The sequence below is a fragment of the Centroberyx affinis genome, unplaced genomic scaffold, assembly GCF_046629955.1.
Source record: "Centroberyx affinis isolate AG114_WGS23_722 - 3 ecotype Tasmania unplaced genomic scaffold, CSIRO-AGI_Caff_v1 ptg004383l_1, whole genome shotgun sequence".
NCBI lineage: Eukaryota > Metazoa > Chordata > Actinopteri > Beryciformes > Berycidae > Centroberyx > Centroberyx affinis.
In genome coordinates, this window is record NW_027282074.1 from 127,189 (window position 1) to 139,108 (window position 11,920).

Sequence of the window (11,920 nt, forward strand, 5' to 3'; positions counted from 1 at the left end):
CAGTTTCTAAATGCTAGGCAAAGATGTAACCATTATCTAAATATGCAAAATAAATAATTGAAAGTGCAGTGTGCCTAAATATTTGGAAGCATAGCATATACTTGCATACTTTTCCATCAGTCTGCTCCACTCTGCATCCCTGTTTGCTTTCCCTTTTCCCACGGCGCCCCCTCGGGCATCACATTCAGGTCAGGCAGTCAGTCAGTCAGTCACTCAGTCAGGGTGCTTAGTGAGATGAGGCACTTTGTCAGATGGCCTCTAGAGGGCGTATTTGACTGTGAGATGCAGTGTTTCCCATACAGAGGCACAGAATCAAGTTGGTCAGTGTATAGAAATTGATCTAAATCAATCTCTGATCAATCTCCCATCACATCATGTCTGTCATGTGGAAATGCGCAGACCAGCAGCATTGTAGTCAATCCACAGAGTGTGAGAACAAAAGTGAAACTTAACATTCCACAATTTGCTCCAAACTGGCCTGTGTTAGTAACGGATTTGTAAACAGTAACTCGTCTTCTGCTGCCCTACAAACTTTATCAGTAGGTAACGTTATTACCTTGTGATATTTCAGTAACGTTAGTGGAATTAGATCATTGAACCGTGTCACAGTGCTTCAGTGCATAGAATTGAACACACGCTGTGGGTCTGCGTACTCCACTGGGTTCACGTATTTAGGTGTTAGGATCCATTCTAGCTTAAACTCTACACATAGTGACAACTATCACACCTCTCTGGGCAAAGTGAAAAACAACCTAGCTGAATGGTCCTCTCTACACCTACCATTGCATGGCAGGATCTCGTGATCAAAATGAACATTCTACCTCAGATTAACTAATGTATCAGAATTTTCCAATTCTGTTTGACAAACAGATGTGCATATTGCTGGAAACTTATGTCAACACAGGGTGTGCTGTTGACATAAGCAGTAAAGTAACACAAATTGTTGTTGATGCAAGGCATTGAAAATGGCCCCTTTTTTTTTAAGAGTGGAAGCTGAAAAAGAACCAAATTGCTCCAAAAAGCCCTCTGTGTAACAGGAAATGGTTTGAGGATCCTGAATGACACCATCTGTTCTCTCGGTGTTAGTTCCTGTTTTAGCTGTCCTGTGTGGTCACTAGGGAGGGACTACTGTGTCTGTGTGTGTGTATGTGTGTGTGTGTGTGTGTGCGTGTGTGTCCTGCACCATGCTGTGAGCTATTCCTCCTTTGGTATTATGGCTTGTCTTGTGGTTTGAGCCAAATAATTGTATGTGTTTCAGCAGGAAGGGGTCGAGAAGTATTTTGAACCTCCGGTGACTCAGTTTTTAGATTTTGTCACCAAGCAATATTAACCATAACTCTGCTTACTTTTGTTTGTTGCCTGGCAGCATTAGCTTATGATAACTGTTGGTGTATTGAAATAACTCTTGTTACCACAGTGCTATTGCCACAGTGCCATGGCCATCTTCACTATCAAACTACATCACTCCTCTATAGCTGTACACTATCAAACTATATCACTCCTCTATAGCTGTACATGGTGGCGTTATAATAAGCAACTTCACCAATAACTTCTGAAACATTTGTCATAGAGAGAAGATTTGGTAATCCTTCATTTTACAGGTCCCTAACAACATATGAACTATTCCTACTTAGACATTAACAAAAAAAAAACTTTTACACTGCTACACGGCTGTGTTATTTGATCTTAAATAATATTAAAGTCTAACTGGACTAAATTACCATTTAGTTATTGCACTGTTAATTACTAACAATGTATAGAATGATCATACAACAACATATTTGCATTCATATGTATTTACATGGTAACGGACCTGTAAAATGAAGCGGGTCTATTTTCTAGAATTCAATAGTAATTCATATGTATTTACATGGTAATATGAAGTGGGTGTAAGTGGATTACAATCCATACAATGTGACCAAGTTTATTTTCTTTATTGGCATTTAAATGGTACATTTAAACTAGACAGCAGCTTACATTCCATCAGAGGTGGGAGTAAGTCACACATGTGCAAGTCACAAGGAAGTCTCAACCGTGATGAGATAAGAATCAAGCAAGTCAAGTTGAGTCCCTGCTGTAAGTCAAGTCATTGCTCAGGTCAAGCAAGTCATAAGTCAAGTCATACGAAATTCTGATAATCAACCCCATTTTCCACATTTAAATCAGTTACAAGACAGTGGTCATGAAAAGTTGAGTTTTATTTTCAACGAAAACTGTTGCAGCCAGCTACATCTTATAAATCTTACTGATATTTGACATTTTGTGGCAATCAATAACAAGCCTCCTAAATGAACAACAATGGAGAGTGGGGCTCTAAAATTCTAATATATATAATAGCCCTATAGCTCTAAAGGGCTCTAAAGTGAAAACAGAAGTACGAAACAAAAAATTTACATCACAATGTTAAGCCTCCTGCCCTGGCTCCCCTTCAGCCAGGTAATAGTAACTTCTCAATATCAATATCTATAAAAATGCAAATATTTAATAAAAAAAAAGAAAGTCCGTTCGAGTCATCTGTCTCAAGTCTAAGTCAAGTCTCAATTCATGAATACCAAGTCAAAGTCAAGTCGAGTCTTTTATCAATGTTAGTCAAGCAAGTGTCAAGTCCTCAAATTTGCGACTCGAGTCCCCCACCTCTGCATTCCATACAGACCAGACCGTAAACTGCCGGGGGATCAATTTTACAGATATTGAGATGTTCTCTAGTTTTAGCCTATTGACGACTAACGACAAGACTGGATTTTGAACCCACAGCCTTCCACATAAAAGGCTGATGCTTTACTGACTGAGCCAAACCCCTGTTAAAGGTTTGCTGAGGAAACTAAAGGGATAAGTATTGTGATACTGCAGCCTATGATTGAGAGATTGACAGTGCTAATCACTTTATAGAACATTGTAGTGCTCTCCATTAACAAATAAAACAATAGTAAGTATATGGGCCAGAAAGCCGCTACTGCACTGCTCTCTATGGGTTGAAAGGTCTGGCCACACCCCAATCTACGGAGCACAGGAGTGGCCTTTGAGAGAGAAAAAAAGTTATATCGAGTCCACGATTTACTGTAACGTGCGCACGTTTTAGTCCATTCGTGCGCACGAGATATGATTTGTTCCCTCGATTTCATTAAACTGTGCAGTTTAGGAAAAAATGCAATGTAAAAGGAACCTTTTAGGTATTGCAGATAGGCCTAGTAAGGATTTGGTATGTTAATATCCAGTGTCTGTTTACACTGAATAGGCATATCCCCCAAATATTGCAACATATTTAGCCACTTAACCTTCAGGCCATGTAAACACAATCAGCAACACACAGAGGACAGCGCCACATTTAAACATAATAACCAATATGTGCACTGACTCTTTATAAGCTCATGAAGAGCGCATGGATTATATATCAAGAGCGCGCTATCACTTCAATCAATTATATCTCGTGTGCACAAATAAACCATAACGAGGGCTCAATTTAACCAGATCGAGGGAACGAATTGTATATCGTGCGCACGTTACAGTAAATCGTGGCCACAACATAAATAATTTTTCTCCCGATGGTCACTCCCGGGCTCCGTACCAATCATTGATGCCATTCAGGTATTTTGCCATTGAGATGATGTCAAACACCTGCTTTGAGTTTTCTGCACTGTGTGATTTAGTGTTGATTTACTTCATGAAACTTCAAAATGGTCACAGTTCATCAGGGACTTGAACTCACAACCTTGTGATCCAAAGACCTGAGCTTAACCACATAGGTGATAGTCCAACCCATATTGAAAGCCTCAGAAAGAATATTATAACTGTATTCACTGATCAATTTACACATGGCTTTACAGACATCATCTTGACAGTCCAGACATAATTTGTCTTTAGTTTGATGAAGATTGATCAAACTATCTTGAACATATCACACTGTCAATTTATCAAACTATTTGCAGCTGCACATTTCCATCTACTGTATACTCAGTTTTCAAGATATCAGTGGCATTCTCCAGGCAGCATATTACACACACACACACACACACACACACACACCAAGAATACTCATTCATAATACATGCAAGTATACACAAACACTATCATTAACAGACTAAGAGTAGACACTCATGTAATATGGCTTAGAGTGTTCATAAGACAAGAAAGATAAAGAAGAATATACACACAAATAATGTTATGACAAGGAAAATATTGGTTTATATAGTCAGCCCACATGGAAAATATTGGTTACTACTGCCCAACACTGAATAACACATAGCATACTAACTATACAGCACATTAAAAAACACAATAAATTAGAAGGCAAGAAGCAGTATGGCCAACACACAACACTACATTAAGCAAACATTGAGCAGACATGCACTGCAGACAAAAAAAGTTATAATAATAATAACAATCTAAAAAATAGTTCCCTCTTCCCTGACTACCTGTTCTAATGTCCAGCCAAAGCTTTTAATTGGAAGGGATGCTCATCATCCACTCCTTGACTTTGGCCTTAAAGGTATCATAAGACTGAACTGTAAACTTGACATAGTGTTCTGAAAAAAGATGGATGTTTTTCATTTTGCTGGTGTTAGTGAAGATCTTTTGTCATCGTATTTTATTTTTACACATCAACAGGGCCAGCTCTAAACTGCTGGAGGCCCTGGACAAAATCCCCCAAACAATGTTGAGTATGAAAGTTATGTGTGCTATGAATTAGAAACATGACTGAACATGGCAAATTTCACTGACCAACCTGAGGAAACGATGGAAACAAAAAACAGGGACATCTGCTGTTGATGTCCCTGTTTTTCCCTGTGAAAAATGGTCCTCTTGGCTGAAGAACTGGGGACACAGAACATTAATGTCACTTCTGTTGGCTAATACTGGCACTTTCCTGGCATTGCAAAACCAATTCTATGCTCTATGAAAGTTATACAGGCTGTAAATTAGAATTATGGCTAAATATGGTGAGTTTTAGTCACCGATCTAAAAAATAAAAAAAGAAACATTTTTATCAGTGCCTTTACCATTTGTTTTACTTCAGAAGTACCCTCCTGCTTTTTTTTGGAAGCAAGGTCATCAATGATGGCTTCATTTGATATCTGCTGGGAGAGCTCTCTGTTTATGCTTGTTAGAGCAACACCACTCAAACGTTCCTGTACCACTGTGGAGCACAGGTAGGTTTTCAGAAGCTGAAGTTTGAAAAAAAAAAAAAACTTTTTGGAAAAACTGGGCAGAAATATGTGTTTCTTAACTTGAATAATTGCATTAAAAAACTGAATTTGAATCACATAATTTGAATTTGTATTGTTTAACTTGAATAATTGCATTGAAAAACTGAATCTGAATAGCATAATTTGAAATTGAATTTATCAGTTTGAAACTGAATTCCAATAAACTTGAAACTGAATGTCATATTATGAATTGAATTAATTTGCTCTGAAACTGTATTCAGTTCTCACAATTCAAATTCAGTTCTTGTAATTGAAATTCAGTTCTTGCAATTCAATTTCAGTTTACTGAGACACACATCCTGGTTGTTGAGGAAGAGCAATCGAGTGCAGATTCACAGAACTCCTTTTCATGTTTTTGGCCCGAAAATTCCAAATCCCTTCAGTTCTCTGGACATGACACTCCGAGCTGAACGCCATCAGTCCCAGCCTCATCCATGATCGAAAGAAATGTTCTTCAATGTGTATCAAGTCCATGGATCAATGGGAGTGAAGGAAATGGTCAAAAACATACAGTAGGTGCTGATTGGCCGGAAAGGAGTTCTGTGAATTCAAATTCAAATATAAATAATTCAATTTCAGTTTCTAGTGACACATATTTCTACCCATAAAAACTTCTCCGCAGACAGTCTAAGAGCAATCGACATGTTGGGGTAGAACTCCTGTATCTACTTTTCATGGAGTATTCTCAGTAGCTGCAGGGCTGTGATCTTAGGTGGAACACATGGTAGCCTAGGTTCAGGATCTCCTCTGCCATCTCAGCTGCACAGATGTCAGACTCTCCAGTCTTACTCAGCATCTTCTCAATAGCTGCACAGTGAGTTTTCAAGTCAAGTCAAGCAGATTTATTAACCACTTTATAGAACATTGTAGTGCTCTCCATTAACGAATAAATGGTGCAGCACTGCTCTCTCTGGGTTGAAACTTCTGGCCACACCCCAATCAGTGATGTCATCTATGACAGATGATGTCAAACACCTGCTTTGAGTTTTATGTGCTGATTTACCATTCATGAAACTTCAAAAGGATCACAACATGTCAGGGACTTGAAATCACAATCTTGTGCTCCAAAGACAGGGTTTCCGTGGGCCTTAAAAAGTCTTGAATTTAATTATCTTAATTTAAGGCCTTTAAGTAATTAAAGTATGAAGTGTGAACGTCAGTGGTATCAGTAGGATGTGTAAGTGCTAAATGATGGGTGGATGTGTGTGTATGGGTGTTGGAAGGTGCGTAAAAGCAAAGAAACTAAGGCAGCATAACAGAACCAAGCTGGAACGGGTGCCTGTAGGGCAGAGAGAGAGTGAATGACTACAGCCGTGGCTTAAGTAACTTCAGGACCCTGGGCCCAAGTGCACTGAGTTACTGCAATTGGTCACCTGCAGGGGAGGTACACAGATTAAACACAGATACAAACTCCCAGATAACCCCACAGGGGCCATCACAATGTGTAGCCGATGCAGCGACGATGGAAAAATAGCCGAAGATTGTCGTCGATTGTTGGCGGCTTTTCTCTGCTGCTTTATGTTTCTCAGATTTCATGTGAGATTCCAAAGCCTTTACCCCCATTGTGCCTATGTGAACATTTTCCTTGCAAACACAGCATCAGGCTTCATGCTGGTTTCCCTCCACTGGCTTCAACCAATTTTTGAACACTGCATTGTCCATCCATGTCTCGTTGTCCCCCACCAAAGGGGGCACTATGGATCGGCCTCTGTCCGTTAGTTTGTTGGTTAGTTTGTTAGTCACACTGTAATGTTGACTTTGTGCCGCTACAATGAATGGGGACTCAGTGGTAAAGCAGGTCATGCAGTTAAAGTTATCATACAATGTGGGGGACAATGAATGGGGACTCAGTGGTAAAGCAACACAGTTAAAGTTATCATAGGTAACATAATAGTCTACACACGCTACACACTTGGAGACATCAGACTGGGTTGATGTGTTGAAGTGAGAGTCAATGGAGAATTTTTGGGCAAACCTCTAACCACAAGACACTGTAGTTATTGTACAGTTGTTGGACTGTTGTACTGTTATTGCATCATCACTGCACTACCACTGTGCCGTCAGTGTTGACTACTTATATCATATTACCACTTACCTACTGTGCAATACCATATATCACTTATCATTTAGCATTTATATTATTCATAACACTCACGCTCCTGGTGTTGTATGTTATATTGTATATTGTATTATAAATTATATTGTAGTGTACATTGTGTAATGAACAGATTGTATTTATTGTGTTTTGTAGTTCTTATATTTTGTACTGTATTGAGTAAAAACAGGACAATTACAGTTACTACATTTCAAGATATAACTTGTAAGCCTAATTCTGAGGAAAGTAGGCAACAGAAATATATGGTCAATCTGTCCTTTCATTGTCCCAATACGAAAATGCTTATACAATTTCACTCATATTTCAAGTACACTCAGCAATCACTGACTCACAAGGATGGAACTACATCACTGGTGGGGGACAACATGTTTACTATTTGCTTGTTGAATTTGCATTTCCCCAAGGTGTCTCGGGATTTTCAAAACAATGGGAATGTGATGTTAGCTGCTCACATTTCCACCTGACTGACTGTGGCTGTGGATCCTTATCGTAATGTCGTAATCCCGATGTCGCAACTTCCTGTTCTGGTGAACCCACTGGAAGGCTTAATTAATCGATCACTGTCATTGTGTTTGCTTAGTTGAGCCAGACAGACACCGATCGCATCTTATACGCAAGGATCAATTAAATAGGCCTAAGCAAAAGCATAAATTTGATTTAAAAACAAACGCATTTTATTCTTAATTGTTTTTGGATTCTTTTACTAACTCATGGCGAGGCACTCGGAATTTCAGGCAATTAATGTCTCGCCATCATCTAGTCATTTTTTAAGACCAACTAAAATGGATTTAAGACAATTTAAGACATTTAACCCATTCTGTAATTTGGTTCAATTGGTTTAATTTGGTTTAGTTGATGACATTCGGTTTAATTTGTGTAATAAATATTTCTTTTGTTAAACGTTTATCATGGCGTGTCTCCCTTTTGTTATGGCCACCGGAGCCAGATCGTAACAACATCCAGAGCCACTACCTAGTTTACCTAGCGCACCTGCGTCCTCATCACCGACAAGACCGCGGCCAACAAGTGACCTCCGCACAACGCTTGGGTCTACGAGTACACTAAAAGCCAGCGGCACGGTGGCTCAGAGGTTGGTTCTGTTGCCCCACAGCAAGAAGGTTGAGGGTTCAAATCTCTACCCCGGTCCTTTCTGTGTGGAGTTTGCATGTTCTCCCCGTGTTTGTTTCCTCCGGGTCCTCCGGTTTCCTCCCACAGTCCAAAGACATGCTGTGTTTGTGTAGTGTCGTATATAATCTAGTGAAATGATGTGAAGTATGTAACCTATATCAGTGGTTCTCAACGTGGGGTCCGGGGACCACCAGGGGTCCAACAAATTGATGAATTGTTAAACTTCATGGAATTATAAAACTAACTTAAACTTAATGGAATTGTAAAACTACTATGGAGGCAGTTATATGTGTGCAGCATTTAAGCTCAAGGTATTGTATTGTATTATTTAGTCATTTTAGAATGACTATTTTGATCATAGTTTCACTGTTATCTCTCTGCCTACAGTACAGATAGTCATGGAATTCTGGACAAAATCATATCTGACAATAAAAATATTCTCAGATTTGGGTCCGAGAGACAAAATCGCATCTAATGGGGGTCCATGGCCCTAATGTGGACTAAATTAGGGGTCCTTGATATGAAAAAGGTTGAGAACCACTGACCTATATGATGCGTGTTGATATATATTTGATGCAGTATGTATATGACATATAGTGTATATGATGCTATGTAAAGCCCTTTGAGACATGCTTGTGATAAGGGGCTATACAAATAAACAAGACTAAAAGCAGAGGTGCTGTGGACTTTGAACACTGTAATGAAACACCAGTCGTATAATGCAAATGAAGAAATTGTTAATATGATGGAAGGACCACTTCACTTTGAATATTGAACTTATGGTGCAATATGGCACTCTAGGTAGCCGAGGGTTCATAAAAAAATAGCAACAGCCTGCAGTTTTGGCTGTCCATGTTCCTACTCAATATTGATATCAATGGGTGTGTGTTTAGGGGCACACACCCAAAACCCATTTTTAAGCTAGAAAAAACCCTGATCATAAACCCTAAAATCTAAGTACATCACAATGCAATCAACCCAATTTTTCTTTTTTCATTGTTATGACAGTCTGATGAAATGTATTGATATATTACGGCATTTTTTCTCCCTATATGTTTTTCTTCATCTATTTGTGATATAGGTACGGCAGCGTATTGATGCCACAGTGGGAAAAAAAAAATCGGCTCAGTATCTCGTTATAACGAGATCTTTTTCTCGTTATAACAAGATATTTTCACGTTATAATGACATCTTTTCTCGTTATTATGACATACCAACTTATCTCGTTATAACGAGAAACTTTTCTCGTTATTATGACATACCAACTTATCTCGTTATAACGAGAAACTTTTCTCGTTATAACGAGATACCAAGAAACTTTCAAATGCTGTTATAATGAGAAAAAAATATATAGCCAATTGAGAAAACAGCCTATGGACATCAAGGAAATTGAGAATGGCTCGTTTACACGATTTAATCAAGTTGACTAGACTCATGGAATGAGACAACTCAGCAACAATCAGACAGGGGGTCTGGTCTTCATGTTACATGGATCCATACCATAAACACATATGAGCACGCACGCACACGCACACGTACGCGCGCGCACACACACACACACACGCACACAATAAACTCTTACACACACAGTCACATAAGAAATCAGTATGGTGTTACGTCAACAACATATAATGGGATGCTGGATGGTACAAGCTCCACACTGCATCAACAATAAACTGCACAAACATTTCACAATGCTCAGCACTACAGCCAACTGGCTAATACAGTCAACTCAACTTATCCTGACTCAGACACAATCAATATCTCGTTATAACGAGAAAAGTTTCTCGTTATAACGAGATATGTTGATATGTCATTATAACGAGAAACGTTTCTCGTTATAATGAGATAAGTTGGTATGTTGTAATAACGAGAAAAGATGTCTTTATAACGTGAAAATATCTTGTTATAACGAGAAAAAGATCTCGTTATAACGAGAAAAGTTTCTCGTTATAACGAGATACTGAGCCGATTTTTTTTTTCCACTGTGGCATCAATACGCTGCCGTATATAGGTGATATGATTGTCCAGCAATTTCAGTCATTCCTGTCCATGGAGAGCAGAAGTGAGCAGGGGAGTGTCTAGGGGGTGGCCAGGGGTGGCACTGACCACCCCTGAAATCTGATTGGCCACCCCAAGTGCCACCCCAAAATCTTGAGTTATGACTGGCTGATGGCCATGTTAGAGGCAGGACCATCAAGCCAGTTAATTTATTTTTCCAAAACTACGCTCCTTGAGTTCCAAGAAACACGCCAAGGGGAGCAAAGAGAAGACCAAATTAGGGATCAATGTGAAAAAAACACTATGTCTGACCAAACGGAATGCAGCACGCACCTGAAGATAAAGACCAAGAAGTAATGTTAGTAGCATACATTTTTTTTACATGCATACAGTTGACAGTGATGCCTGATAATTCTGGTTGTTTTCAACCTGGGCCTTGTATGGAAGAGGATTAGGGCCACATGTGAAAAATGTATTTAAATTCTGAGATTAATCTCAGATTTCTGAGAATAAAGTCAGAATTCTGAGTTTAAAGTCAGAATTCTGACTCGGAATTCAGAATTCTGACCTGGGACCTGCCTACATCCTTCCTAAATGCCGAGTCTGTGCCCCACCTCGGCCACCCCAGTCAAAATGGCCTGCACATGCCACTGGAAGTGAGCTCTGCTTTGCCTTCCAACCCATGAAGACACGTCTAGACGTCTTCTTGCATGGACTCCTCAGCCAGCCCTACCCAGAGCTCTGGGCCTTCTGTAGGAGGCTTCTCCTCCTCTCTCATGGTCAGGCAACTGTTGAGAGGGGCTTCTCCATTAACAAGGAAGTGGAAACCGGTAATATGCAGGAGGACACACTTGTTGCTCAGAAGCTTGTGTGTGACTATAGCCCTTTTCACACAGGACTAGTATTACCTGGGGGCCTCTAGTAATTTGTAATAATTGCGGAGGTCGTCTGTGATCTTAATCCCGTGCAAATCTGCCATGTTCGTAATTTGTAAAGTAAACATTCCACCACAAATTACCTACCATATTTCGCCAAACACAGAGGTCATGTGATAATAATGTCATAATAATGTAATGTCATAATTCAAGGGTAATGTTGGCTAGCCTGGGAAGTGCCACGATGCATGATAATAGCATGGGTGATGTGAGGTGATGCAAAAATTATTGTTAACATTAATATTGAATTATGATATGAATCACCTGGCTTGTTTGTGCACTATTTTTGGAGAAATATTGATCCATTCCATTCCATGGCAGATGTCTTTGATGGAAGGGAGGGGGCGCCTCATGATTTTTTTTCTGCTGTTCTCACTATCCTCTGCAGGATCTTCAAAGTGTCTTGACATTGCCGTGACATTTTTGAAGTTCAATAGAACTCCAAAATTGTCTTAACAATCAAAAACAGGCATGCATACTAAACACAAGTACACACACACGCATATATACATGCATACACGTACATATACACATAC